This window comes from Tamandua tetradactyla, chromosome X (genome assembly GCF_023851605.1).
Source record: "Tamandua tetradactyla isolate mTamTet1 chromosome X, mTamTet1.pri, whole genome shotgun sequence".
NCBI classification, from domain to species: Eukaryota; Metazoa; Chordata; class Mammalia; order Pilosa; family Myrmecophagidae; genus Tamandua; species Tamandua tetradactyla.
Window position 1 is genome coordinate 12,634,280 of NC_135353.1, and position 24,717 is coordinate 12,658,996.

The following is a 24,717-nucleotide window of genomic DNA, read 5'->3' on the forward strand; positions in this document are numbered from 1 at the left end:
CCATCTACTATCCAAACTTTGGAGTCCTTTTTTTTCTCTGCTTATAGACAGTTAAATACAGTTCTGTTGTAAAAATGAAACCAATGTGAAATTTATAACACTGCACACCATAGAAAACTGTTGCTCTATCTTCTACCACATAAATGCATGATTCCACAGGGTAGTAATATTGTCATTATTTTTTGTTAAATTGGAATTATCCTATCACATCTAAGTTTTTTTTTTTTTATAGTTGTTCTGGAGGACGAACTAAAATGCGCACACATCTAAGATTTTTGTGGTAATCTGAAGCTGTATGAACCCCAAAAGTTTGTGTTCTTAAAACTAACCCATTCCTGTGGGTGTGATCCTATTATAGGGGACCTTTTGATTAGGTTAATTCAATTGAGGCATGCCCCAGGTGGGTCTTACTCCCTTACTGGAGTGCTTTATAAGAAGATAAAATACAGAAAAAAAGACACAGAAGTTGAGAGAGAGATACACGGAAGCTGACAGAGAAAGCCACAGAAACAGGGAGGGAGCCACAGAAGCTGGAAGCAACAAAACCTGGAAGAGTAGGGAGAGACTAGCAGCTGACATTATGTGCCTTGCCAACTGACAGAGGAGCCCAGGATAGAAGGCAGCCCGTCTTCAGGAAGAAGGTATCGTGATGATGCCTAGATTTGGACATTTTCATGGCCTCACAGCTATAAGCTTGAAACTAATAAATTCCCATGGTTAATAGTCAGCCCATTTCTGGTATATTGTACTTTAGCTGCTTTAGCAAACTAAAACACCTTGCTTTAACACCAGATACTCCATTTTTTCCCACAATTCTTCACGGTCCTTTTCTTTCCTTTCCTAATGCTGATGATCTAACTTGTATGTGGCTGTCAGCTTGTCAATCATGGTGCTGTTCATTTCCATAAATGTATTCAAGACATTGTACACTAATGAAACAATAGCTAGATTCCAATGTTCTTCTGAAATCCTATAAAGACTGGAAGACATGGTGGGAAGGATGACATTATAGTCTTCATCTACCAAATTTATAATGTATTCATTACTCCAGTAGTAGAGTGCCCTTCTGCCATCTGAAAATGGGGGCTAGATACATACTTGGCAATTTGCTTAAACAAAAGTTTTAAAATTTTAACAAATTGCGAAGATCAATCACATCCAATATTTCTTCCAGCTCCCCAAGGAACATGCCTCTTTTTTTTAATTTTATGCCGTAGAGTGGGGGTCACATTTCATTCTATTTCCAGGTGAGTATCCTGTTATTGTAGCACCATTTGTTAAATTTTTGTTTGGTTTTTTGGTTGTTTGGGGGAACTGCATGGGTCACAAATGGAACTGGGGTCTCCCGCATGGCAGGTGAGAATTCTGCCACTGAATTACCCTTGCACCCTGTGCTGGTTTGAAAGGATTTATGTCCCCTAGAACAGTCATGTTTTAATTCTAATCAATCTTGTGAAAGCAACCATTTCTCTTAATCCCTATTCAATAATGTAGGTTGGAAACTTGATTAGGTTCCCTCCACAGAGATGTGACTCACCCAATTGTGGGTATGAACTTGTGAATAGAGGGAAATGTGACTCCACCCATTCCCAGTGGGTCTCAATTAGTTTACTGGAATCCTTTAAAAGAGGAAGAATTTTGGAGAAAGCTTGTGAATGATTTGATAGCCACGAGAACGACCAGAGCCCAGCAGCTAGAGACCTTTGGAAATGCAGAAGGAAAACGCCCTCCGAGGAGCTTCATGAAGCAAGAAGCATAGAAAGAAAGCTTACAGATGTCACTATGTTCATCATACGCCTTTCCAGTTGAGAGAGATACCCTGAACTTCACTGGCCTTTCTTGAGTGAAGGTAATTCTTGGTGGCATCTTCATTTGGACATTTTTATAGACTTGCTTTAATTGGGACAGTTCATGGCCTTAGAACTGTAAACTTGTAACTTATTAAATTCCCCTTTTTAAAAGCCATCCCATTTCTGGTATATTGCATTCCCGGCAGCTAGCAATGAGAACACACCCCCAACATGACCTCTTTTTGACTAAATGTTTTCGGCCCAAACTTCATTAATCCCCTAATAACTGGCTCTGCAAGTGAAGGATCTTTCTCCAGAAACTGTACTATACAATATGCCAATGAGCATGGAAGAGTGATAAGATCCTGAAAGTGTTTAAAGGGATCAACACTTTCGCTAGAAATTGTTTGTGTCCTGCCTTAAGAGGTAAAGCAAAGTCATAAATAATACTTCCTAATATTTCCAGCAGTTCATCTACCCCACTGAAGTGGTCTATTTCATAAGAAAACCTTAGATAAACATTGTTAATCTGCTTTCACATAAATGCGCCAAGACCAGGAAACTCATCACAAATTCCATGCAAGACTGTTTTTAAGTTGCCCCGATCCTAGGGTCTTCACTGTCAAACAGCTCCAAAGCTGCAATACAAATTTCTGATCTATGTATATTTTGCAACGTTGGATTAAATTCTTGGCTTTCCAAAAGTCGTATGAAAAAGTCATATACAAGCTGATGACCATGATGCCTCAAGGGTAGGTTCTTCTGGATCAAAATCATTGCTGTCACTAGGAGGGAGAGTTCTGAATATATTACAAGATGCCATTCTAGCTACTTCAGAATGCATCTGCTCTGTCAAACTGCCTCTTCTTATTGTATGTAGTTCACCACTTCATTAAATGTGGAACATTTCTATTCTTTCATTATAAGATCAGATAATGTGTCCATGAAGTAAAAAAATAACACAGCACTGCTGAAGTTTCTTTAGGAATAGTTCAGGCTGCTCTGAAGAGAGAAAATCTGCTTTATGACATTTCATCCTCACACTGCCTCTATGAGGTAGGCTATATCTATCAAGCCATTTTTAAATACAGTATCCATCAAACAGTGAATTATCACCCAGGTTTGAGGAAAATAGATGCAATGGATAATATCCAGCAGAATGAACAGGCAACCAAAATTTGAAGATATTAGAACAATGAGACAGAGGCTATAAAACAGATGTGAAAATTTCTTGTTCAATGGAAAAAATTAAGTTTCACAAAGGTGTCAGAAAACTATACTGTGGTAGTTTAGAGCTATTATGTACCCCAGAAAAGGCCATATTCTATTAATCCATTATTGCGGGTGGGACCTTCTGATTAGGTTGATTCAATTTAGATGTGACCCAACCACATCTTAATCCTTTACTGACTTCCTTACGAGAGGGTAAAAAGCAGAGAACTTAGACAAACAGAGACAGACATTTAGAGAGAGAGAAAGCCACTGGAATCAGAGGCTGAAAGCATGAAACCTGGGACTAGCAGACACCAGCTATGTACCTTGCTACCTGAGAGAGGAACCCCAGATGTCAACAGCCTTTCTTCAGTGGGTGTACAGTCTCCCCCTGGCCTTCCTGAGACGCATGCACATGTATCCAGCCTCTCGACCCCCATCTCCTCCTCCCTGCCTCTTGCAGGCAGTCACCTGCACATCCAGGCTACAGGTGCTCACATTCATACCTGGGTCACAACTGCACCCAGACCATATAGTTGCACAATCCTGCCCTGCCCCACCCCCAACTCTGCACATGTACACATCAGTATCCAGCCTTTCAGACCCATGCACAAGCCTGTGCCCACTCCGGCCATATCCCCTCAGCTCTGGGCAAGCGCTGACATGTGTGCCCAATCCACACCCTCCCCCAGCCAATGCAGACACAGTCCTGCCCTGCTGTTCATGAGCTCTGTGCAGGCACACACCAGGGCCCTGCTCCCCAGATCTGTGCACACGAGGGCCCCATCTCCCAGACCTAAGTGTGGGCACATACCTACATCCTCCCTGCTTGGAACCCACGTATCCATGCTTTGACCTCTTGATTTCTGCACCCCTACCCTTCCCCACACACATGCACACCCTTGCCCCATCCCCTGGCACAAGTGTCCTTTTCACACACCTGGCTGGTGCTCTCATGCACATTTGTGCCAGAGAGCCCCCGCCATGCACATGTGTACAACCCTAAATCCCTCCCCCATCACACCTGTGCACTCAGGCCAGGGCCCCACCCACCCAACATCTACACCCCTGACACATGTTCCACAATATCCGTGACCTGTGCCCAACCCTACACATCCACATCCTGGCCCCCCTGGACCCCTCCCCCTGTTGCAAGAATACACCTGCACCATGCCCTCCTGTGCTCTGACTTTTGTGCCCTGTACCCAACACCCTGATACCCACGACCCATATGGTCCATGCCCCCACCCACATCCTGCCCACGTACCAGCCCCAGAACAACCACTCATACCCCTATCCACCTCCCAACAGGCCCTATCTCTGTCTCCCCCATGCCTCTCCCTGCTCCTGAACACCAAGGCCTGCCTAAGCTGCACCTCTCCCCCACAACTCCCACACTTCACCTCCACAACCCTGAGACCTGTACCCCATGCTCACAGGCACAAACTCCATCCTGCAAATACAAAGCTTTGGACTACTGAATGAAATCAACTTCGAAAGTAACCCTATCAAGATATTTACATGTCGTGGAGACAACAGAAGATCACTAACCATATGAAGATGCAGAGAGATATAGCCCAGTTGAATGACCAAATTCAAACACCAGAGGAGACACAGACTTTGGAACAACTAAACAAAGAAGTTCAAATAACTCTATTAAATAAAATCAGTGGGATGTCTAATGGCATAAAGAAGATCAAGAAGACATTAGAAGAGCATAAAGAGGAATTTGAAAGAATGAACAGAAAAATAGAAGTTATCACAGAGATTAAAGATGCTGTAGACCAAATAAAAATACGCTAAAGACACGAAACAGCAGATTTGAAGAGGTAGAAGAAAGAATAAGTGAAACTAGAAGACAGGACAAGTGATTTTGAACATACAAAAGAGCACATGACGAAAAAGATGGAAGTATTTGAATTGGAGCTCAGGGAAATGACGAACAAAACAAAGTGCACAACTATAAGAATCGTCAGTGCCCCAGAAAGAAAAAAGAAGAGTAAAGGGTTAGGAAGATTATTGGAGGCTATAATGGGGGGAAACTTTCTAACCTTTATAAAAGACATGAATATGCAAATCAAAGAAGCCCAGTGAACTCCAAATATAATAAATCCAAATAGGCCTACCCAAAGACACATACTAATCAGTCTGTCAAATGTTGAAGAGAAAGAGAAAATCCTGAAAGCAGCAAGAGAAAAACAATCTAATACTTATAAGGGAGCAACATAAGACTGAGTTTGGACAACTCAACGGGCACTATGGAGTAGGCAAGGCAGTGGTATGATATATCTAAGATCCTGAAAGAGAAAGACTTCCAGCCAATAATCCTGTACCCAGCCAAACTGTCCTTCAAAACTGAGGGAGAGATTAAAATGTTCATAGAAAAACAAAGGCTGAGAGAATATGTCAACAAGAGATCAGCTCTACAAGAAATACTAAAGCGAGTTCTGCCAGCTAGAAAAAAAAAAAGACAGTAGAGGGAGGTCTGGAGGAGGGCACAGAATTGAAGAATACCAGTAAGGGTAAATTAAAGGATAAAAAACAAAAGAGGGAAAAGAATATATAGATCTGACAAAATTCAAAGAATAAGATAGTGGATTTAAGAAACACCTTTACAGTAATAACTTTGAATTTTTACAGACTAAATTACCAATTAAAAGATACAGATAGGCAGAATGGATTAAGAAATGTAATCCAGCTATATGCTGCATACAAGAGACTCATTTTAGACACAAGGATACAAATATATTGAAAGTAAAGGGATGGAAAAGTTTGTTCCATGCAAGCTGTAACCAAAAGAAAGCAGCAGTAGCTATACTAAAATCACAAAAAATCGACTTTAAAGGTAAAGACATGATACGAGACAAAGAAGGACACTATATATTAGTAAAAGAGACCATTTAAACAATCCAAACACAGGAAGCCCAGAATAAGAATGAGAGCCTTTAAACCAATATATCTTACTGTAATGCCTGGATACATCCTAGAGTATATTAAGCAGATAATCAAAATGTGTTAGCAAAGTTCCTTGAGGGAAGGGAGAAAAAATATGGAACTATTAAACTGTACCACTGGGGAAACCCCTGATACTGTGTTAAACATTAGAGAAACCCAATCAATAGGCCAAGCCCTTGATCTGAGGTTTGCTCTTGCAAAGCTTATGTGTATAGCAGAAAAGTTTAGCCTACCTGTAGGTATGCCTAAGAGTTACTTCTGGAGGACCTCTTTTGTTGCTCAGATGTGGCTACTCCCTCTCTCAACCTAACTCTGCAAGTGAAGTCATTGCCCTCCCCTCCTACGTGGGACATAACATCCAGGAGTGAAAATTTCCCTGGTGGCATGGGAGATGACTTCCAGGGATGAGTCCAGCCTTGGCACTGTGGGATCAACAGTGCCATCCTGACCAAAAGGGGGAAAAGAAGTGTGACAAACAGGGTATCGGTGCCTGAGAGAGTTCAAAAAGTGCCAAAAATTCTGGTGTTCACTCGTATGCAACCTTTAGCTAGACTTTGCTACTTATATAACTTGCCAAACCTCAACCAAAACAATTCTTGCCAATCCTAAAAAATACCTAGGGCATTACATAAGATTCTACAAAGGTTGCATGTACTAGGGCAACTTTCCTGAAACTTAAAACCTCCAGATGTATCCCTGGATCAGATAAGTCCTGAAATGCAGAGGGACCAGCCTCTCCAGAACATCAACTAGTTCCATTCCCCTAACCATAATATCAACCACTCCTTTCAACATGAGAAAGGTAGAATGGGTATAGCCCAAATATCCCTAAAGAGAAGGAAAAAGATCAAAGGTGATGGTGGAGTCATACAGAGAAGGTAGCTTTTAACAAATGAGTTTGAGTGCTGAATCAATATATTCATATTTCTTTTAGTCCCCAGAACCTTGGAGCAGCTAGAAGTAAAAACCTAAAATTGTGGAATTGTAACCCATACCAAACTCTGACATCTGTTGTACAACTAATTGTTGTAATGTACTTTGAAATTATAGCGTTTTTTGTATATATGTTATTTTTCACAAAAAAAAGATAAAAAAGAGAAGGAAGAGTATAACTGAGAAAACAGGATTTAACAAATGCGTATGACTGCTGAATCATTATATTGGTATTTCTCTTGGTTTCCAGTGTTTTGGATCATCCGAAAAATGAAAAATGAAAAATCGTGGAACTGTAACCCATACCAAACTTTAAAATCTGTTCTATAACTACTTGTTAAAATAAACTTGGAAATTTATTAGTTTTGTATATATGTTATATTTCATAATAAAAAATATTACAAAATAGTCCAAGAAAACCAAAAGTTGGTCCTTAGACATACATAATAAAAGTAAAAGGCTTATTTCAGCACTGACATACAAAGAATTTGGAAGCCTTGATGCATATCCTTGCAAATCCCCAAGTCTGCAGAGACAGGTGAATACAGACAGTCAAAACTAAAAGTTCTAGCCTAGAGCAGAAATTTCTAGAGACATAATAAGTAACAACCCTTAAATAGTAACCCAGATGAACTGCCGAAGGCTGAATGCAGACTAATGTAAGGATGAGAGTCTTCTGGGACTATGGTAGACTGTCTAAGGGTAGATTCCATGCTTCCATGGGCATTCAGTTTAAGAGCCCCATCACATTCTCATGTTATGCATCCAAGAAAGTTCTTTCATGCTTCTGGAAGGGATGGTGAAAAGTAACTACTCTGACATACACCCAAAGATTTCTTCATACAAAGTCCTACTCTCCACTGGAAGAAACTTTACCAGCGCTGTATCTCACAAAGGTGAAAAGTTATTTACCTGACTCTTTCCCCTCCCTCCCACACCACTTGTTTCATGAGGTTTTCCATCTCATGTAAGAGGACAAATATCTAAGGTATGCTTTAAAAAACAAAACAAAAAACTATTAATAGCTTTTTGCCCCTTCATTTTTTAACTTTTTTTTATTGTGAAATATAACATAGCTACAAAAAAACGAATAAACTTTCAAGTACATTTTAACAAGTAGTTATAGAACAGATTTTAAAGCTTGGTATGGGTTACTGGTCCACGATTTTATTTTGTGTTTTCTTCTAGCTGCTCTAAGACACTGGAGACCAACAGAAATATCAATATAATGATTCAGCAGTCATATACATTTGTTAAATCATATCTTCTCTGTGATACTTCTTTTTTAAAAAAAATACATATATAAAAGCAATAAATTTCAAAGTACATCATAACAATTAGTTGTAGAACAGATTTCAGAGTTTGGTATGGGTTACAATTCCACAATTTTAGGTTTTTATTTCTAGCTGCACTGTGATACTGGAAGATAAAAGAAATATCAGTATAATGATTCAGCATTCATGCTCATTTGTTAAACCCAACTTTCTCCGTATAACTCCACAATCAGGAGAAAAACCTAAGGTACACTTTTGAGGTCAAGCCCAAGGACCTGGGGCACAAAATTATTTAATCATAAGACCATAAAATACTTTCTGCCACAAGTCACCACCCTATTGTTAAGGCTCCTATACTAAAGAGGATTAAAGTTGAAAGATTTGCAAGCCATAGATTGTACGTGAGGAAGTGTTCTCAGGGAAGCCAAAAGCAATAGGGGAGATAAAAAAAGGACACTAGAGGAATCTGAGGTCTCTGGTACCTACAGCTACAGCAAACATTAAACATAGCCCATCTCATAAATCTCACATAAAAACTACATTTAATTTAGTTCCTATTACTTGCTGTATAACCTATAGGATTTCCACCAAAAAATTGAAAGTCATGCAAATAGGAAAGAGTCTGGGGAGACAAAGCAAGTATGAGAACAGGACCCAGAACAGGACCCAGTTATGACAAAAATTTGGGAATTATCAGACAGAGAATTAAAAATTACTGTAACTAATATGTTAAAGAGTATAAAGTAAAGTAGACAATATAAAAGAACAGATGGGTAATGTAAGCAGAGACATAGAAATCATAAGAAAGAATCAAAAGGAAGTGCTACAAATAAAAAAATTACCCTAACAGAAATGAAAAATGAGCTTGTTGGGTTTATCAGTAGAATGGACATAGTCAAGGAAAGAACCAGTGAGCAGGAAGATGTCTCAATAGAATCTTACTAAAGTAAATTAGAAAGGGGAAAAAAAGGAATTAAAAATAAAATGACAGAATTGCCAAGCATTTCATAAAGTTAAATGTATACAGAATTCAAATATCAAGAGAAGAAATATTTGAACTAATAATGGTTGAGAATAATCCAGATATAATAACAGGCACCAAACAACAAATACAGGAAGTTCAGAACACCAAGCAGTATGAATTCTAAAAAAACTGCTCCAAGACATATCATATTCAAACTGTAGAAGGACAAAGACAAAACGAAAATACAGAAAGAAGTTAGAGAACAAAAAAGGCCCTCCCTATAGATGAATAAGGATAGGAATGACATTGTATTTCTCATATCATAGAAGCAAGAAGAGATGGAAATGAAATATTTAAATTGTTCAAAGAAAAAAGCCACCAAATTAGAATTCTACATTCAGAAAACTGGCCTTCAAAAGTGAAAGAGAAATTAAGTCTTTATCACTGAAAAATAAAAATAAAGAGGGGATTTTTTTTGCCAGGACACCTGTCCAAAAATAGTGCTTACAGATTTTTCTCAGGGAGAAGGAAAATTACATGCCATGCCCTTGAATAGGCATAAAGAAGGGACTGACCAACACTCCACTGTTTTATGGGGGTTGAGACTGTGCCTTGAAGATGGAAAATTCTACTGGTGTGAATGTACAATTCTACTGGTGTGAATGTATAATTAATCCTACCATCTGTGTGTTCTAAGCACAAGAAGGATGTAAGGGAAAGAGGCTGCACCAGCTATATCTGTCCCTCTTTCATCAGTAAAGCAAAAATAGTTCTTAATACTTAGCTTTTTCCTTCTTTTAACTTTTCTGGTGACACCATGTCATAGGGCCATATATGTCCCTTGGCTGTAGGAGGGACTAGAAAACAAAGCTATTTATCTTACCAGATCTTAGAGTAAAGAATGTAAAAGAAAAGGACATTAAGAATGAACAGTGTATGAGTCTATATATTCGGGCTACACTTGCCTTGCCTACTTCAAAAGGTTACAATGAGGATTAATTGCAATATCTCAGGTGTGAAGATCTTTGAAAATTGCTAAGTGCTAAAGAAATGCAAGGAATTATTAATTTTATCTTTTAGAACTCTTGATTTTTAAGATCATTTGATGAACAGAAATTATGGCTGAATGATATATCCTGAGGAAAAAAAAGGTTGTATGTGCAAATACTAAATTTGGTGATTTAAATCCATCAATCTATTTTTACCCTGAACTTCAGCTAGCATCTGCTTTTAGTAAGTACAGTTTGGGGCTTTTCTCAGGATAGAAATTTTTGACTTAATGAAGTCAATGTGAAAAAAACCTTTTCTTTTCTAAGAAATGAATCTGGAAAGCTTGTCATATTATTTATCTCTGACTAAAGTTTCTACTGTGGATAGATGGAAGGCAGAGAGAAAATATTCCCTATAGGAACAGGCAAGGGAAAACTGATATTGATTTTTGCAAAATAAATTCAGAGTAGCTCTCACAGGCTTCAGGTGTATCTAGGTCACTGAAAAAAAAAAGAAGACAAACATTTTGATAGGAGAAATGCAGTTATTTCTTACACATGGTTATTAAATTGATTTGGAACTTTAAAAAAGTATCATACCAAGATTATAACCACGTAGAAACTACACATATATGTGCAATGCAGGAAAATAACTTCCACAACACTATGCAAGTCAGTTTTCCATAAGGAACTCATGGTAAAATTGACTTCAACATCCCAAATAAAGTAACTTATCCAAAAATTCAAATCATTTAAAAGTGGCAGCAACTTCACACATGGTTATGTGGTCTAACAAAGTATAGTGAATTAGTCAGTGATTATTTCTCTTCCTTTGAACTAGAAAAGCATTTAAGGTTCCTCCTGGGAACTCTAGGAGATATCAAAATAGAAAGCGGTAAGTTTATCAATTTTAACATATGAATCCAGTGAATCACTCCACTGACTAAAAAGAAAAATATCTTCATTAGCCAGGAGCAAACAATAAAGGTAGAAATGACATCATTGACTGCTTACTCAGTCAATAAAACTATATTAAAGCACATAATATGTTCCAGGCTCTATGTTAGCCACTGGGGATACAGTGATAATCAAAGAAATATCTGTCATTATGATGCGTATAGTCTAGTGTAAAAGATAAAATTTAAACAAATACTTAAATGAGATATATACAATACCCAGCATATAATAAGCATGTAAGTTACTACTACACTACCATTACTAATTTTACTGATATAAAATATGAACAAGGAGAGAGGGAGAGGGAGAGGGATGGAGGGAAGGTGGAAAGAGAAGAAAATTCCTGTGAAAGCATGAAGCAGGAAAACTAAATCTATTTTGGTGAAGAGGTCACAAAATGCTTCCCAAAAGATATATTTATATTGAGTTCTGAAGGAACCAAATGTTTTCTTTCTTTTTTTTTTTTTGTATGCTGTATGGTGGGGTCACATTTCATTATTTCTCCATGTGAGTATCCTGTTATTGCAGCACCATTGGTTGAATTTTTGTTTTGTTGGTTTTGCTTGGTTTTCTGTCTTTTGGGAAGTCCATGGACCAGGAAACGAACCCAGGTCTCCCGCATTGCAGGCAAGAATTCTACCATTGAACTACCCTTGCACCCCCAAAGGGACCATATGATTTTATTTTTACATGGGCAGGCACTGGGAAATGAACCCGGGTCTCCAGCATGGCAGGCGAGAATTCTGCCACTGAGTTACCGTTGTCCGCCCAGGAACCATATGCTTTTGTGGACAAAAATGGAAAAACCTTGATGTTTCATTCACCAATCGTCTCCAAAAGGCATTTGCTGTGTGTCAAACTGAATTCCTCCTCAAGGTAAAACTTTGCTACTTTTGAGAAAATTCAAAGGCAAGCATCGTGGGCTCCAATTTCAAGTCAGAGAAGGAGATCAAAATGATTGGATCACTGGTTGAAACGTGTAATAACCTTAGGGGTTACTCAAGGCTTAACTGAATGGGAGAAAATGCATTCATTTTTAAAGATATCCTTTCATTCATTCATTCTTTCAGCAGTTACTAAGTGTGGGTAACAATAATATCAACAATCACCATATCCTAAGAATATACTCTTTATTAGGCACTATGGTGAGCACAAATCTCATTTAATTCTCACAAGCATCCTATAAAAAAGGCATTAATATTTTTTCCATTTTGTAAATGCAGAAACGGAGGGGTAGAGAGGCTAAGTAAATTTCAGTACACAGCTAAAAATAGACCCCAAAGAAATCAGATTGTGCTTGACTGCCTTGTTCTTGATGGCTGCTGACTGATTAGGATGGTGGTTTCTGATGCTTGAGGTGGTTGTGGTAATTTCTTAAAATAAAATGATGTGCTCATTTGAAGTTGTATGGATTCATGTTCTTAAATCTCATATATTCTTGTGGGAGTAAACCTTTTTAAGGACAGTCTTTTGATGCGGTTACTTCAGTTAAGGTGCATCCCAACTCAATCAGGATGGTTATTAATCTTATTACAGGAGTCCTTTCTAGGAGAATAAAATTCAGACAGAGAGAAAACTGCAGAAGCAAGAAGGCGAAATCAGTGAAATCCAGAAGAGGAGAGACCAGCAGATGTTATATATTTTGCTATGGGCAGAGGAGCCCAGGATTGCTGGCAGTTTGTCTTTGGGAAGAAAGCTTCAGCTTGATGGTGCCTCAATTTGGACATTTCCCAAGTCAAAACTGTGAGTGAATAAATTCTCATTGTTTAAGCTGAACGATTAATGTCATTTGGACTGAGTATCTTAAGAAACTGAAACAGATCTTGGTACCAGAAAATGGAGTGCTTGTATTGCAAATACAAAAACTGTGGAAATTGCTTTGCGCTGGCTTGAAACTATGACGTGCCCCCAGAAAATCCATGTTCTTCTAATCTCTTCTTGTGGGTGGAGACTTGTTGTGGGGGTTATTTTTTATTAGTATGTTTCCATGGAGATGTGACCCACCCAATTCAGGGTGGGCATTATCCTTTCCTGGAACCCTTTATGAGAGATAGTTGAGAGAAACTAAAAATGAAGCACCCCAGGGAGAAGGGAGTAGGACCCACAGGAGCTGAGAGCTGTTTGGAACCAGAAGCCAGGAAAGAAGGGCAGCAAATGTTGCTATGTGCCTTCCCATTTTACAGAAGAACCCCAGATACCAGCTGCCTTTCCTCTGAGAAGGTATGCTTTTGTCAGTATCTTAATTTGGATATGGCCTTAAAATTGTAACTTGTTAACTTAATAAATCCTCTTTGTAAAACCCAATCCATTTCTGGCATATTGCATTCCAGCAGCTTTAGCAAACTGAAACAGATTTGGGTACCAAGAGTGGGGTTGAGTGATTTGTGAGCACCAAAAATTCTGAAACTGCTTTAAAATTGGATAAGAGAAAGATTCTGGAAGAATGGTGAGGAGTTTGATTTAAAGCCCTTTGCTTTGAAGAAACTGTTGGTAGGATTATGGACTCTAAAGATAACTTCTGATGAGGCTTTAGATAGAAATGATGAATGTATCATTGCCAAACGGAAGGAAAGCAACACTTATTTCAAAGTGGCACAGAATTCGGCAAAATTGAGTACTGGTGTCAGATGGAAGGGAGAATTTGAAAGTGACAAGCTGGGATATCTAGCTAAGGAAATTTCCAAACTAAATATGGAAAATGCAGCCTGGTTTCTCTTTGAAGCCTACAGTAAAATGTGAGAGGAAAGGGATAAACTGAGAATTGAACTCTTAAGTACAAAGAAACCACAAACTGATAGTTTGAAAAATTCTGAGCTTTTGGAAAATGAGTCCCCAGAGAATAGTGCCCCACATGAGGATTTAATCAAACATGGAACAAGTCATTTCAGCATAACCCATGATTGGAAACAGAAGTAACCTGAAAGGGTTTGTGTAAAGTCCTATTGCATGAAGGTTTTGAGCACTGTATGCTGCATTTCAAGCCAACAAATGTTTTGCAAGATCTGTATGAATGGAACCACTGCCAGTCCGGACTAAAAGGAACAGATTAAGTAAAAATTATTTCAAAGGCAGAATCATGGCACTTAAAGTGTGGAGCCAAGAAATCTCAGACCAAGAGAGTAGAACCACCCATGCAGGTGGAGAGAGTGAGTTTATCCCAGAGACAGAGGGTGGACCTTCTCCCTCCTTCTTTGGGAAGAGTGTTGCCACCTCATGCCTCAGAGGGTGGAGCACATTCTTCAGGTATTAGGGAGAACCTTCCCACCATCCCACTGTTCTGAACGGGATAAGTGTATGCTTCAGAGATGGCAGGGAGTCCAGGTGCTACCCAGACACTGGTAGGGCGTCCAGGTGCTACCCAGAAGCTTGAGGACTGTGGGGCCAAGAATAAAGGTGGGTCTTCCCCATGTTGCAACCCTCACTCCAGTATAGGACAGCTGTGAGTATGATTGAGGGAGAAGGGCTGGGGGGCATGTATGTCACCAGAACAAAAGACAGAGGAAAAAGACTGAGATGGTAGAACTTAGGAATGCCTAGAGTGGACAATGATGGTGATTAAATGTAGAAATATAAGAATGTTTTCATATAAAGGATAACAAATGAATGTCAACATTGCAAGATGTTGAAAATGGGATAGTATATAGGAAAAAATACAATCAATGCAAACTAGGATCTATAGTCAACAGAAACATTGTAAGATGTTTCCATTGAATGTAACAAAAGCAATATAAACTAAATGTTAGTAAATGGGGGATATGGGGGAGGGGTGTAAGATACTCTGGGGAAGAAGAGGAAATGTCCTTATAGATTTTGATGGTGAAGGCATGCTTATGTGATTAAACCAGGAACCACTGATTTTTTTACTTAGGCTGGATTGTATGTCGTGTGAATAAAACTGTTTGAAAATGAACAGAGAGAAATAAGTGGTGGAGAAAATGTAGAAAGATGTATATATTCATTATTGGAAGGGGAGATGAGTGGTGCAGTCCCTCTTGAAGGCAGTATGGTGACTCCCCAGGAGGTTAAGTTGTGGGTTGCCATATGATCCTGCAGCCACCTTGTTAAGTGTATACTTGGAGGAGCTGAGACTAGGGGATACAAATGCACATTTCAACACTGATGTTTATGGTGGCAGTATTCGTGATTTGCGATGGTTGGAGATGGCCTAAGGGTTCATCGACTGAGGAATGGAAGAGGGAATTGTGGTGCATACAGACTGCTGAGTGGCTCCAAGAAGGAATGAGATTGTAAGATATACAGTCAGAAGAATGAACCTTAAGGACAGTACGTTGAATGAAATAAAATTAGAAATGAAAGGAAAAAATTTAATCATGCCTCACTCATATGGGCTAACTATAATATACAACTCAGAGAATTGAAATTGACAGCATAAGTTATCAGGATATGGCATATTTTAAAGGTTCCTAGACTGTAAGCTCTTACAGCAGTCACATCTATTCCAAAGTTCTATTATCTCTAAATTCTGTGATGCTGAGCTATTTGTGTATAATCTAGTTATTTCCTGAACTTCGGGTATTTGTGTGATATGAGACTCAGAGTTAGAACTCTAAAGCTATGAAAATCAGCATTACCCATAGAGCAAGTGTTAAAAAAGTTGAAAAAGTGATCAGACTTCAACTAAAGATATGAATGAAACTGATCTGTATATGACTAAGGTAAATCAGAATACACAGTAAAGGATGATATGGTTTATATTTTAAAACTTCAACTTCTGTGTGAGACCAAAGAAGAGATATTCATTTGGTACAAAATTTATATTTTTGGTAGCACACTAATTTAACTTGTATGGTCACTTCCTTAGAACACCACAATTACATGTAATCTTGAATAGGAAGTGAGATGCCCTAATACATCTCAAAGTAACTTGGGCAGAGGATCCAAAATAGTATTTGCAAGATTCCTTTCAGGGACTGGGGAGAAAGAGGAAATATTAAACATTCCCACCTAGGGAACTCCTGATATTCTTGCAAGCATTGGGGGCAACCAATGTAATATGTCAAGCCTTCAATTTTGAGATTTTTCCCTTTGAAACTTATTCCTGCAAAGGAGAAGCTAAGCCTACTTGCGATTATGCTTAACAGTCATCCCCAGAGAACCTCTTTTGTTGCTCAGATGTGGCCTCTCTCTCAAAGTCAATTAAGCAGGTGAACTCATTGCCCTTCCCCCAACTTGGGACATAATTTCCAGGCATGTAAATCTCCCTGGCAATGTGGAACATGATTTCCAGGGATGAACCAGAACCCAGTATCATGGAATTGAGAAAGTCTTCTTGAACAAAATGGGGAAGAGAGAAATGAGAAAATAAAGTTTCAGTGCCTGAGAGGTACCAGAGTCTAGAAATTATCCTGGAGGTTATTCTTATGCATTATATAGTTAGTTTATAGTTATGGGGGTGTCTAGAGTGAAGTATCTGAAACTATTGAACTGTATTCCGATAGCCTTGATTCCTGAAGATGATTATGTAACTATAGAGCATTTACAATGTGGCCATATGATAGTGAAAATCTTATGGTTGACTCTCCGTTTATCCAGAGTATGGACAGATGAATAAAAAATTAAGTACAAAAAAATAAATAAATATTAAGGGGGATATTGGGTAGATTGCAATACCAGTGGTCAAAGAGAAGGAGGGGTAAGGGGTATGAGATATATGGGGTTTTCTTTTTCTAAAATTTCTTTTTTCCGAGCGATGTAACTGTTCTAAAAATGATCATGGTGATTGTGTTGGCTTGAAAGGATTATATACCCTGGAAAAGCCATGTTTTAATCCTGAGCCAATCTTGTGGGAGCAATGTTTCTTTTAAACCCTATCCAATAATGTAAGGTGGAATATTTTGATTAGATTATCTCCATGGAGATGACTCATCCAATTGTGTGTATTAACCTTAGATTAGAGAGAGATATGACTCCATCCATTCCAGGTGGGTCTTGATTAGTTTATTGGAATCCTTGAAAAGGGAAGCATTTTGGAGAAAGCTTGAGAATAACCAGAGTCACGAGCAGAGCCACGAGAACCATAAGGGCCCACACAGTCAAGAGACCTTTGGAGATGAAGAAGGAAAACGTCCCCAGAGGAGCTTCAAGAAACAAGAAGCCTGGAGAGAAAGCTAGCAGATGTCACAATGTTCGCCATGTGTCTTTCCAGTTGAGAGAGAAACCCTGAACATCATCGGCCTTTCTTGAGTGAAGTTAACCTCCTGCCGGTGCCTTAGTTTGGACATTTCTATAGACTTGCTTTAATTGGGACATTCCATGGCCTTAGAATTGTAAACTTGCAACTTATTAAATTCTTCCCTTTAAAAGCCATTCCATTTCTGGTATATTACATTCTGGCAGTTAGTAAACTAGAACAGTGATTAATACACAACTATGTGATGATGTTTTGAGCCATTGCACACTTTGGATGAATGGTGTGGTGCATGAAGATATCTCAATAAAAAATGCATATTTTAAAATATGAATGCTAAAGTTACTTTTGATGAAGCCATAGGAGAAATGAGGAATGCGTTAGTGGAAATTGGAGTAAAGGCTACCCTTGTTTTAAAGTGGCAGTGGCCTTTGTAAAATGAAGTTCTGATGTCAGATGGAGAGCTGAATTTTAGAAAGGTGAACTTGAATCTTAAGCTGAGGGGATTCCTATGCTGATAGCAAAATGTGAGAGGAAAAGAATAAGTAGACAGCTGAACTCCTGGGCACAAAGAAGACAGAAACTGATGGTTTTGTAAATTCTGAGCTTCCAGAATTTCAGTCCCCAGAGAATAGTGCTTCTTGTGAGGATTTAACAGAACACAGAACCAGTCAGCAATTTCTGTGGAAGTCAGGATTGGAAATGCAGTTACCCAGTAAGGATTTGTGGAAAAACTTTTGTCTGATGGTTTGGACCACTGTGTACTACACGTAAACTTCAAGTCTTTTGCATGATCTACATGAAGGGAACTACTGGAAGCCTTGACTAAAAGGGGCAGATAAGACACAGAATTAAGGAAAAATCACTTCAAGAGCAGAACAATGGAAGCCGAATTCTAAAGAAAAGACATTTTCCTGGGCCAAGACAGCAGGCCCACTTACATATGTTGAATGGGTGAGTCTGCCTTGGCAATTGGAAGAAGGCAGGCATTCTGCCCCATTGTTCAGAAAAAGTGTCACCTCCTCTATTAGCTTGGGTTCTCTAGAGAAACACAATCAGCAGGAAATATCTGTAGATATAAAATTGATAAGTGTGCCTCATTTAACCATGGAAATGTACAGTCCAAAACCCTTAGGGCAGGCTGTGAAGCTGACGACTCTGATGGAAGGTCTGGATGAACTTCACAGGATAGCCTCGCCAGCCGAAGCAGGCAAAGAGTCTGTCTCTTCTGAATCCTCTTTTAGAGGATTTAAAAGGCTTCCAGTGATTAGATTAAGCATCACGCATTGCAAAAGACACTCCCCTTGGCTAATTACAAATGCAATCAACTGTGATGTAATCATGATTTTATTCTATGAAATGTCCTCATAACAACAGACAGGTCAGCACTTGCCAAACCAGACAAACAGGAACCAATACCAGGCCAAGTTCACACATGAAACTGACCATGACCTTTCCCCAGTGTTCTCAGTGGGTACAGACTATGCTCCAGGTATTGTGGAAAGTCTGGCCACTGCTCCAATATTTGACAGGGTGGAGCCATCTCTCCAGTGTTCAGGGAGTGGTTGGCTCCTGCACAAGCACTTTGAAGGGTTAGGGCTGCAGCTCTACCAGGATTTGTCAACAAAACACACTCTCATAGATGACTCTCAGACTTTGAAATCTCATGGGGTATGCCATGAAGGGTTTTGGGATTGCTTGGAACTCATGACCCCTGTTTTCTTTCCAGTTTCTCCCTTCTGGAGTGGAAATGTTTACCTATGCCTCTCCATCCATTGTATTCTGGAAGGAGATAATTTGTTCTCTAGGGTTCACAGATGGAGGAGAATTGTACCCTAGGAGAGAACGCATCCTTAACTGATTTTGATGAGACTTTGAACTAAGGATGGCTTTTTAAAACGACTTTTACAGCTTTTGGAATATTTTGATAGAATGAATGTATTTTGTATATGGAAAGATGAAGCTTTTGGGGGTACAGAGGGTGGAATGTGGAGACATGAAGCTGTATATACCCCAGAAAAAATATTTTTAATCTCATCTATTCCTGTGGGTATAAATGCATTTTATGTAGGATATTTTGATGTGGTTATTTCAGTTAAAGTGTATCCCACCTCAATCAGAAAAGTTCTTAATCCTGTTACTGGAGATATTTATAAAAGAATGGAATTCAGACAGAGAAAGAGAAAGACATGGAAGTAAGAAGCTGAAATCAATGCAACCCAGAAGAGAAAGAAGAGAAAAGCAGATGTTTTCATGTGCCTTGTCATGTGGAAGAAGAGCCAAGGACTGCTGGCAGTCAGTCTTTGGGAAGAAAGCTTCACCTCTATGATGCCCTGATTTGGAAATCTTTTTGGTCTCAAAATCATGAGTGAATAAATTCCCATTGTTTAAGCCAAGCCATTTCATGGTACTTGCATTGAGCATCCTAGGAAACTAAGACAGACAACAATGAAGTTTTCCACATTGATCCACTCTTCCTTTCACAAAAGATTTCTCTGTAGCATATAATGCAGTTTGATACCATTTTACCCACAGTAGAACTTCATTTGAAACTGTAGTCTATCTTCTCAAACCTTGCAACTGCTTTAACTAAATTCATATAATATTCTATATTCTTTGTTGTAATTTCAACAATATTCACAGCATTTTCACCAGGTGTAGACACCATCTCACAAAACTACTTTCTTTGGTTTTCCATAAGGAGCAACTCCTCTTCCATTCAAATTTTGTCTTGAGATTGCAGCAATTCCAACACATCTTCTGTCCCCACTTAGAATTCTAGTTCTCTTGCCATTTCCACCACATCTGCCCTTCATCCACTGATGTCTTGAATCCCTCAAAGTCATCCATGAGAGTTGGAATAAACTTCTTCCAAATTCCTGTTAATGTTGATATTCTGAAATCCTCCCATGAATCATGAATGTTCTGAATGACATCTAGAATGGTAAATCACTTCCAGAAGGGTTTCAATTTCCTTCGCCCAGATCCACCAGGGGAATCATTATATATGGCAGCTATAGCCTTAAGAAATGTATTTATTAAATAATAAAGCTTAAAATTTGAAATTGTACCTTGATCCATGGGGTTTAGAATGGCTGTGTTGTTAACAGGCATGAAAACAGCATTAATTGTGTTGTACATCACCATCAGAGCTCTCAGGTTACCAAATCTATTGTCAATGAGCAGTATTATTGTTAAAGGTATCTTTTTTTCTGAATATCAAGTCTTGACAGTTGGCTTAAAATGTTCAGTATGCCATTCTATCAACAGATGTGCTGTCATCCAGGCTTGTTCCAGTTATAGAGCACAGGCAGGGTAGAATAGCATAATTCTTAAGGGTCCTAGGGTTGTCAAAGTGGTAAATGAGCATTGGCTTCAACTTAAAGACACCAGTTGCATTAGCCCATGACAAGAAAGTCAGCCTGTCCTTTAAACTTTTGTAGCCGTCTATTGACCTCTCCCATCTAGCTCTGAAAGTCTTAGATGGCATCTTCTTTCAACATAAGGCTGCTATGTACATTGAAAATATGTTGCGACCTTCATTAATTATCCTAGCTGGATCTTCTGGATAACTTGCCTGCAGCTTCTACATCAGCACTTGCTGCTTCAACTTGCACTTTTTTTGTTATGGAGACATTTCCCTAAACCTCATGAACCAAATTGATAGTTCCAAACTTTTCTTCTATAGCTTCCACAACTCTGTCAGCATTCACAGAATTGAAGATTGTTAGGCCTTTGCTCTGAATTAGGCTTTGGCTTAAGGGAATGTTGTGGCTGGTTTGATTTTCTATCCAAACCACTGAAAGTTTCTGCATATCAACAATAAGGCTGTTTTGTTTTCTTAACATTCATGGGTTCACTGGTTTAGCACTTTTAATTTCCTTCAAGAACTTTTCATTTTCCATCATACCTTCGCTAACTGTCTGGCACAAGAGGTCTAGTTTTGGGCCTATCTAGGCTTACAACATGTCTTCTTTACTAAGCTTAATCATTAATAGCTTTTGATTTAAAGGGAGAGATGTGTGGCTTTTCCTTTCACTTGAATACTTAGAGGCCACTGTAGGATTATTAATTGGCCCAATTTCAATATTGTTGTGTCTCAGGGAATAAGGAGGCTTAAGAAGAGGGAGATGACAGGGGAATGGCCAGTCAGTGAAGTAGTCAGGGCACACACATATATTGATTATGTTCCCCATCTTATATGGGCACAGTTTGATGTGTTATCCCTGATCATAGATCAACATGGAACTGTAATGGGCCCAAAATAGTCAAAACATTCTTGAATAGTGTTCAAGGACAGGGTTGGAGGTCTCTCAGTTTCTGATTTGAAATTGTACTGCAAAAAGACACTGATTAAAAGAATGTGGTGCAGGGCGGGCCGCGGTGGCTCAGCGGGCAAAGTGCTTGCCTGCTATGCCGGAGGACCTCGGTTCGATTCCCGGCCCCAGCCCATGTAACAAAAACAAAGAAACAAAATACAATAAAACAAGAAAATGTTTAAAAATGTTTCCCTTTCTTCCTTCCTTCCTTCCTTCTATCCTTCCTTCCTTCTCTCTGTCTTTAAAAAAAAAAAAAAAAAAAAAAAAAAAAGAATGTGGTGCAGGTGTAAAGATAAACAAATAGATCAATGGAATATATCTGAAAACCCAGAAATACACTGAGACATCTATGGTCAATTAATTTTGACAAGGGTGCTGGTATACGAAGTGGGGAAAGAACAGTCTCTTCAACAAATTGGGGCTAGGGAAATGGTATTTACATGCAGGATTTGTTTAGATCCCTACCACCCACCACATGCAAAAATCAATTCAAATTAATCAAGGACATAAATATAAGTAAAACTTTTAAAAGATAATGTAGGAGCAGGTCTTTATGTGACCTGGAATTTAATGACAGATTCTTAGATAAGACAAGAAGAGCATGAACAACAACAACAAAGCACAACAGCTAAATTTGATTTCATCAAAATTATAGCTTTTACACATTGAAGGAAATTATCAAGAAAGTGAAAAGACAACCTAAAGAATAGGAGAATATGATTTCAAAACATACATCAAATAAATGCTTAATATCTAATATATATAAAGAACTCCTACAATGAAATGACAAAATGACAAGAAATAGCCCAACTAAATATAGGGCTTAGGTAGAGGTTATCTGGGGACCACTCTTATGTAAGCTTCAGCTAGATATTGCTAATTGCCAAGGTTTGCCAAACGTCAACCAACATCATTCCTGTTAACCCTAAAGAACACCCAGGGCTCTATCTGAGATCTTTACAAAAGTTGCACACACTAAGTTTACTATTCAGAAAGCTAAAACCTTCAGGGGCTTCTAGGCCAGATAAGTTCTGAAATCAAGAGGTGCCAGTCTCCTCAAGAACATCGACCAATTTCATCCCCCTATCCTGTACTGTCAACATACCTTTCAATATGAAAAAAGTTAGAAGGGGTATAACTCAAATATCCTCAAAGATTGGGAGAAGTATCAAAGCAGAAGGAGTTATAACACAGAAGTGAGCTTTTAATAAATGAGTATGATTACTGAATCATTATACTGATATTTCTGTTTAGTCTCCAGTGTCCTGGAGCAGCCAGAAGAGAACCTGAAATTGTGGAACTGTAACTATACCAAACTTTGAAATCTGTTCTGCAACTAAATTTTAAAATGTACTTTGAAATTTATTGCTTTTATTATATGTATGTTGTATTTCACATTAAAAGTACTTTTAAAAATGGGCTTAGGAGAAAGAGAGGAAGATGCTAGCATAGGGAGTTCTAGGATTTAGTCTGTCTTCTAAGGTAGCTAGTAAATAGTCAGGGATTGTCTGAAATAATAGTCTGGGGGGCTTCAGAGAATGGACACACGTATGTCAGCCAGGAATGAATGGAAGAGTGAGACTGATACATCGTGGTGAAGAGCTGTAAGTAAATCTCATTCTATGCTGTGGAGTCCAGTATCCCCTCTCCCACTGACACAGCATGCTAGCTTGGGAGTTAGTCCCTGGTGGGAAGCAGAAGCCATCTCCCCTAGAACAAAGGGAAGGGGAACTCAGCAAGGCATCAATTGGGGGTTTTTGATTAATAAATTTGAACTGCTACATATCAGCTCTGAGCACAGATAAATTTGCAAGGCAACCAAGAAAGAAACTGGGAGTTCTCTTTCAGCTCCACCCCCAGTAGGGAGGAAGCAGGGCTGACGGAAAGAGAGAGGCTTCTAGAGTTGGCTGAGTTCAGTTTACTGAAGAATGGCTCTGCCCCCAAAAAGGGGGCAGACACAGCCCAGTACCAACTCTGGCTCTTGATTGGCAAACCTGGGGTGGTGGAGGCCAGTTCTAAGAGCAGCTATATTTCTTAAGCAGCCCATTAATGAAAACAGCCAGCAGTCTCTATTTTCAGATCTGCCCCAGTACAGACTGCAGCAGGGTTGACTGAGAAGCACAGTAACCTCTCAGGCACCAGCGATAGTTCCCCGAAGGGCAGCTCTTCCTCCAAAAAAAGGGGGAATGTGCAGAGCCCAGTGCAAGTGGTGGAAGTCATTTAGAGAATTTAGATCCCAGGGGCTGGGATAACAGCAAAAGTTTCAACCTACGAAAGGGTCACCTGTGTCTCAACCACATATTGGAAGGGGCAGAAGTGGGGCTGTTTGAAAGTCTCTGTAACTTTTCCACCCTGTGGGAAACAAGTGGATGAAGAGGGGCTCCTACCCAAAAAAAGGGGGCCACAAGACCCAGTGCAAGTGGTGGCAGTTATTTAGGGAATTCAGACCTCAGGGGCTGGTAAAACAGAAAGATCAATTATACAAATAATTTTGAGTTTCTCTAAATAAAACAATTTCACATATTAAAAGTAAGACACAGACTATAAGAACGGATTAAAAAAAAAAAGATCCATCTACATGCTCTCTATAGGAGACTCACATTAGACCCAAGGATACAAATAGGTTGAAAGTGAAAGGATGGGAAAAGATATTTCATGCAAATAGAAAATAGCAAGGATAGCCATGCTAATATTGGAAAATATAGACTTTAAATGTAAAATAGTTAAAAGAGATGAAGAAAAACACTACGTATTAATGAAAGGGACAATCTGTCAAGAAGAAATAACAAACAAAAATATTTATGTACCTAGCCAGAGTGACCCAAAACACATGATGCAAATACTGGCAACACTGAAGGGAGAAATAGACACCTCTAAAATAATAGCTGGAGATATCAGTACACCACTCTCATCAATGGATAGAACATTCAGACAGAGAATCAATGATGAAACAGAGATCTAAATGATTTGATAAATAAAGTAGACTTAATCAACATTTGCAGAACATTACACCTTATAACAGCAGGATGTACGCTTCCCAAGTGTTCATGGATCATTCTCCAGGATAGACCACATACTGGGTCACAAAGTAGATCTCAATAAACTTATAAATATTGAAATTATACAAAACACTTTCTCAGATTATAATGGAATGAAGCTTGACTTCAGTAACAGGT

General features: G+C 38.9%; 1 pseudogene; it reads right to left on the reverse strand.

The window, feature by feature from the left end:
- Positions 1-553: 553 nt before the first annotated feature.
- On the reverse strand, positions 554-2,750 carry LOC143670353 (serine/threonine-protein phosphatase 2A 56 kDa regulatory subunit epsilon isoform-like; annotated as a pseudogene).
- Positions 2,751-24,717: the final 21,967 nt, after the last annotated feature.